The following is a 6,756-nucleotide window of genomic DNA, read 5'->3' on the forward strand; positions in this document are numbered from 1 at the left end:
AAAACCCTGGCCTAGTCCATGAAATGGCAAAATGGTACAAATAAAAAGAAGGTCCCAAAAGCTTCTTTATAGAATAAACCAATTGCCTTCAAAGGAAAATGAGGCAATCTGGCATCAAATGTCTCACCAGCTGACTGGATACAAGATAACACTGGAGCAGCAATGCCCAGAAAACAGTATGCAGGTTCCTCAAAAACTCAAAAACAGATTTGTCATATAATTCAGCAATCTGGGTATAGAGACATATGCACTCCCATGTTTATTGCAGCATTATTGACAATAGCGAAGGTATGAAAACAACCTAAGTGTCCATCAACAGATGAATGAATAGATATATATGGTGTACATATACAATTGAATATTATTCAGCCATGAGAAAGAAGGAAATCTTTCAATTTATGACAACATGATGGACCTTTAGGACGTTATGCTAAGTGACATAAGCCAGACAGAGAAACAGAAATACTGTATGCTATCACTTATATGTGGAATCTGAAAAGCCAAACTTGCAAAAACAGTAAAATGGTGATTATCAGGGGGTGTGGAGGTACGGGAACAAGAGAGATGTTGTTTAAGGGTACAAACTTATCACTAGTAGTAATTAAGTCCTAGAGATCTAATGCAAAGTATAGTGAATATAGACAGCAATATCGTATCATAATATTCAAACGTGCTAAGAGACTAGGTCTTACTTATTCCAGATAAGTAAGGCCCAGATAGGTCTTACTTATTCCAACTACTAAAAATAATTACATGATGTGATAGAAGTGCTAACTATCTCTACAATGTCAATCTTATCACAATATATAGATGTATAGATCAACAGGTGATACACCTTAAATTAACACAATGTTATATGTCAAATATATTTCAAAAAAAAGAAAGAAAAAGCGTTCAAAAGATGTGAATATGGTTCAGCAAACAAAAAAATAAAAGGGCCCTTAAAATATGAAAGGATGCTCAACTTCATTCATATATATAGTAACAGAAATGCAAATTATAACTAAAATTGGATGCCATTTTTCACCTTTTAATTTGGCAAAATTCTAAAATTAGAGCAAAAAGTGTTATCAAAGCTGGGAGAAACAGAAAACTCCATACAAAATGGTACAAGCCTTAAAAGAAAAATTGGCAATGTTATCAAAATTACATTTCTGGAAATATATTCTAAAGACAGCACTTCTTGTATTGGATTTATATTTGTGAAAATGCCAATATTCCATTATTTTTATCCAAAACTAATAATTTCATATATTATAACCTTACAATAGCAAAAGATTGGAAGTAATGTAAATGTTTATATATAGGGCACTTATTATAAAATAACTGTTCGAAAGAATACTATGCAGTTGTAATTAAGAATCAGGATGCTCACAAAGATATGAGTGAAAAAATTAAAAAATAATATAAAATAGGACGCAAATTAAAAGTGGTAAAATTTTAAACATTTGAGTGTAGAAAAAATAGAATTAATTTCGTGTTGAGATGTAACATGAATGGGGAAGAAAGGGAGAAAAGGTAATATTTTCATATTGCATAAGATGATACTTCTAAAACTTGATACAACAAAAAATACAGATTTAAGTTACAAAAATAATAGAAAACTAAAAATGGTATAAATCTGAAACTCTAAGAGAAGGGAAAAAAGACAAAGTTACAAATGATTTACATCTTCACCTGTCATATTAGAGGTTATTAGATATTGTCTAGTATTTCTAAATGAAGGAAAGAGAAAACCAAGCATGTTTTCTTGAACCATAGCATCAAGCACCAGAAGAGGCTGCTTCTGAAGAATGGGTCTGGGAATGAGAAGGGAAGTAGAACTAGTATTTCTATATTTCTTGATTTGTTACCAAATTCAAGAATTGCTCTGATAAAAAATATTTTTGACCAAAGTTAATGGATATAGGCAAAAATTCATATAACACTTGGTGTAAAAGATTCAAGAGGCAGAAACTATATATGATTTGTTCACCACAAAATTTCAATCACCCAGTGTCTGACACGTAGTAGATCTTAGTAAATAAGACATAAAGAGCTCTTACAAATCAATAAGATAAGAACATCATCCAAATAGAAAAATTGGTAAAATACATAAATAGATAGTTCAGAAAATAATTACACATGGCCAATAAACATACTTAATGTTCAATCTCAGTAGTAACGCAAGCTAAACCTACAGTGAGTTATCACTTTTCCCTTGTCAAATTGGAAATATTTTATAATAATGCCTGCATGTATAGAAGTTGTAAGTCAAAACTCTCATGTGCAACCAATTTAGGTATAAATTGATTTTTTTAAAAAATCAAGGAAGAGAAAGAATTCTTAAATATTTATACTTTTGACGTAGCACCCTTATTTCTGGAAATCAATCCTAATGAAATAACACAACATGCTATAAAAGATTAATGTATAAGGTATGTTTCCCAGTCCTATTTAACAGAGTGAAAATTAGCATCAATCCAAGTAGTCAACAATAATGGTTAAATAAATGTACAGCCACATGGGAGCATATTATTTAATAATTAAAATGTCATTACAAAATATATGTAATCAAATGGAAATATTCGTGATATGATAAGTGTAGAAATCAGAATACAAAGTAGCATATATACACCAATTTTGTGTGTGTGAGTGCATGGGTGTGAAAAAATTGCAGAGGGAAAACTTTAGTATTTCAAAATGTTAATAATGGTTATTTCTGGATAATAGTGATACAATTTATTATTCTTTTTTTTTTTGTATTTTCCACATTTTCTACAAGAAAGACTTATTTTTAGAAATGAAAACAACAGAGTGCAGTGGGGTGGCAAGGGAAGGTGGGAGAAGACCACACCGGGTTGCCGCCACTGCTGCCACCATTGTGCCAGCTCTTTGGGCCTCAACGAGGCGGGGTGGCACCCCAGAATGGGAGACAAGCCAGTTTGGGAGCAGACTGGATCCAGCTTCATTCAACATTACTACCAGTTATTTGATAACGACAGAACCCAACCACACATATTGACGCGACAAGTTATATTGAAGCGACATGTCTTACTTGGGAAGGACAGCAATTCCAGGAGAAACCTGCCACCGTGGAGAAATTGTCTAGCCTTCCGTTCCAGAAAATCCAGGACAGCATCACAGCACAGGATCATCAGCCCAGGCCAGATAGCTGCATCATCAGCATGGTTGTGGACCAGCTCAAGGCCGATGAAGACCCTGTCATGGGGTTCCACCAGATGTTCCCATTAAAGAACATCAGTGATGCTTGGGTTTGCACCAATGACACGTTCAGGCTTGCCCTGCACAACTTCGGCTGACCTCCACCCTCCTCTTCCTGATACTATTCACACTCCTCCAGATGCTCCAAATATCATACACAAATGAGCAGGGCCACGGTGGGAGTGGGCAGGTGCGCTGCTGCTACTGAGGCATTGCACATGATGTTTGAACGCTTAGACTGGTTGCATCTGACAGGAGAAGTTTGTGTTGTACCAGCCCACGCCTTGGAAAGACTTAAGTAATGCAAAAGGTTGTCTTTTTTTTTTTTTTTAATCTACTGACAAGTTGCTCTAGTAACCCAAAGAAGTGAAGGAAAAAGCAGCTGCCTCACGGCCCAGATACTGATTTGTTCAGGTGTTTCGTTGCCTCATGATACAATAAAACCACGAAAATTTTCTTAACAACAAAGAAATAAAAATAACAACAAATGGTACATCATTAAAAGTTAATGGAGGGCTTCCCTGGTGGCTCAGTGGTTGAGAGTCCGCCTGCTGATGCAGGGCACACGGGTTCGTGCCCCGGTCTGGGAAGATCCCACATGCCGCAGAGCGGCTGGGCCCACGAGCCATGGCCGCTGAGCCTGCGCATCCGGAGCCTGTGCTCCGCAATGGGAGAGGCCATGACAGTGAGAGGCCCGTGTACCGCAAAAAAAAAAAAAGAAAAAGTTAATGGAATTTTACTTCTGGTGATGGCAGAGTAGCTGATATTGGATGAAAACTCCTGCAGATAAAATCATAAACACTGGAAAAAATGAGAGAAAACAAGTCCAGAAACAGCAAGAAACTGGAAGAGAGTTACCTTTAAAACAGAAAAATTAACTTGGTAACTTTGCATTTATTCAACTTTTCATGTGAGGGAAGTCCTCATTCTGCACAGTGTGGGATGTCTGGACCTTAGGCAGAAAGCATGGGTCTTACTGGCCTGGTTTTAGGACTGTCATAGTACCTAGAATCTATTAAAGGAAACCTGGAAAAGAGAGAGCCACAGTATGAGGAAGTCCAAAATTCTGCATTTAAAATCTGCCCAAAGCCTTGGTTGACCCCTGATCTATGAAGAGCTGAGACCCCTTAGTGTCTTACAGAAAGTGACAGATTGTTACAGCTTTTAGCTGCCGCCATCTGTAAGGAGCTAGCTTTTAGAGTTTGAGTCCAAGCAGATTAATTCCAGATAAAACAATTACAAACATTCTCCAGGGGAAGATAACAATTTAGTCTCTAGAATGTTTCATACACAATTTTCTGTTTAAAAACAAAAGTTCCTAGATAAGCAAAACAGAGAAAATTATGATTCATGCTGAAATGAGATATCAGCCATCAGGAACCAACTGAAATATACAGGGAGGTCAGAATATAAAGGAGCTATTTTGTTATAAATATGTTCAAGGATTCAGAGGAAAATATAGAGCAAAAAAATAGAGAATTTCATCAGAGAAATAAAAACCACAAAAAATGGAGACCCAGTAGTACAATATGTGAAATTTTAAAAATTAGTGGATGAGGACATGCAAGAGAAATGAAACTAGACCACTATCTTACACCATACATAAAAATTAACTCAAAATGGATTAAATACATGAATATAAGACCTGAAACCATAACACTCCTGGAAGAAAACACAGGCAGTTAGCTCCTTGACATAGGTCTTGGCAATGATTTTTTGAATTTGATACCAAAAGCAAAGGCAACAAAAACAAAAATAAACATATGGGACTACCACAAACTAGAAGTTTCTGCATAGCAAAAGAAACCATCAACAAAATGTAAAGGCAACTTACTGAATGGGAGAAAATATTTTCAAATCATATTTATGATAAGGGATTAATGTCCAAAATACACAAAGAATTCATACAACTCAATAGCAAAAACAAATAATCCAATTAAAAAATGGACAGAGCATCTGAATAGACATTTTTCCAAAGAAAACATACAGATGGCCAACAGGCACATGAAAAGATGCTCAACATCACTAATTATCAGGGAAATGCAAATCAAAATCACAATGAGATATCACCTCACACTTGTTAGAATGGCAATTCTCAAAAAAGACAAGAAATAACAAGTGTTGGCAAGAAATAACAGGTGTTGGCAAGAACACTTGTGCACTGTTGGTGGGAATGTAAAGTGGTGTAGGCACTACGAAAAGCAGTATGGAGGTTCCTCAAAAAATTAAAAAATAGAACTACCATATGGTCTAGCAATTCCACACCTGGGTATTTATCTGAAAAAAACACAAACATTAATTTAAAAAGATATATGCACACCTGTGTTCATCACAGCATTATTTACAATAGCCAACATATGGAAGCAACCCAAGCACCTCTCAGTAGATGAACAGATAATGAAGATGCGGCATATATAAAACATAGAATATTAGCCATTAAAAAGGAAATCTTGCCATCTGTGAAAATATGGATGGACCTTGAGGGTATTACACTAAGTGAAATAAATCAAACAGAGGAAGACAAATACCATGTGATTTCACTTATACATACAATCTAAAAAAAAAAAAAATGAACAAACAAAACAAAACTCATAGATACAGAGAACAGATTGGTGGTTGCCAGAAGGGAAGGGGATAGGGGGTAGGAGAAATACATAGGTCAAGAGGTACAACCTTCTAGTTATAAAATAAATAAGTCATGGGGATGTATGTAAGCATGGAAATTATAGTCAATACTATTGTATTGCTTATTTAAAAGTTGCCAAGAGAGTAAACCCTGAAAGTTCTCCTCACAAGCAAAAAAAATAAAATAAAATTGTATCTTTGTATGGTGACTGATGGTAACTAGACAGACTTATTGTGGGGATCCCTTCACAGTGTATACAGATACTGAATGATCATGTTGTACACCTGAAACTAATATTATGTTATATGTCAATTTTACCTCAGTAATAGTAAATAAAATCAGTATATGAGATCAGCAGAATATTGGATCTGGAAGACATAGGATCAGTGAACCTGAAGACAGATCAGTAGAAACCATCTAATCTGAAAAGGAGAGAAAAAGGATAGATCCTCAATGACATGAAGAACAATACCAAGCAGTCTAACATACGAGTAATTAGTCACAGAAAAAGAGAAAAGAGAGAATGGGACAGAAAAATACTTGAGGAAATAGTGGCAGAAAAGCTCTCAAATTTGCTGAAACATAAACTTACAGTTTGAAGAAGATCAGCAAAGCACAAGCATTATGAATACAAAGAAAACCACACTCAAACTTATCATAGTCAAACTGCAAGCAGCCAGGAAAAAAAAGGATGCTCTACACACAGGGGAACAATGATATGAATGACAGATTTACTTCAGAAAGAACAAGGGGTATTGGTACATTCATCAAAACTTATTGAATTGTACATTTGAGAGGTGTGCATTTCATTCTATGTACATTTAACCTAAAACATGGTAAATAGATATTGAATTCCAGTTTGTAGGTTTGCTTTTTTTTTCACAGTGGTATGAGTTAGGAATTTAAAAACTGTATTCCATATACTC

The 6,756-nt window shown here is 35.3% G+C and overlaps 1 pseudogene; it reads left to right on the top strand.

The window, feature by feature from the left end:
• Positions 1-2,612: 2,612 nt before the first annotated feature.
• Positions 2,613-3,316, top strand: LOC111180148 (nuclear transport factor 2 pseudogene; annotated as a pseudogene).
• Positions 3,317-6,756: the final 3,440 nt, after the last annotated feature.

The sequence above is a fragment of the Delphinapterus leucas genome, chromosome 14, assembly GCF_059928025.1.
Source record: "Delphinapterus leucas isolate spDelLeu-1000000601 "Yukka" chromosome 14, BTC_Dleu_Yukka2, whole genome shotgun sequence".
Lineage (NCBI taxonomy): Eukaryota > Metazoa > Chordata > Mammalia > Artiodactyla > Monodontidae > Delphinapterus > Delphinapterus leucas.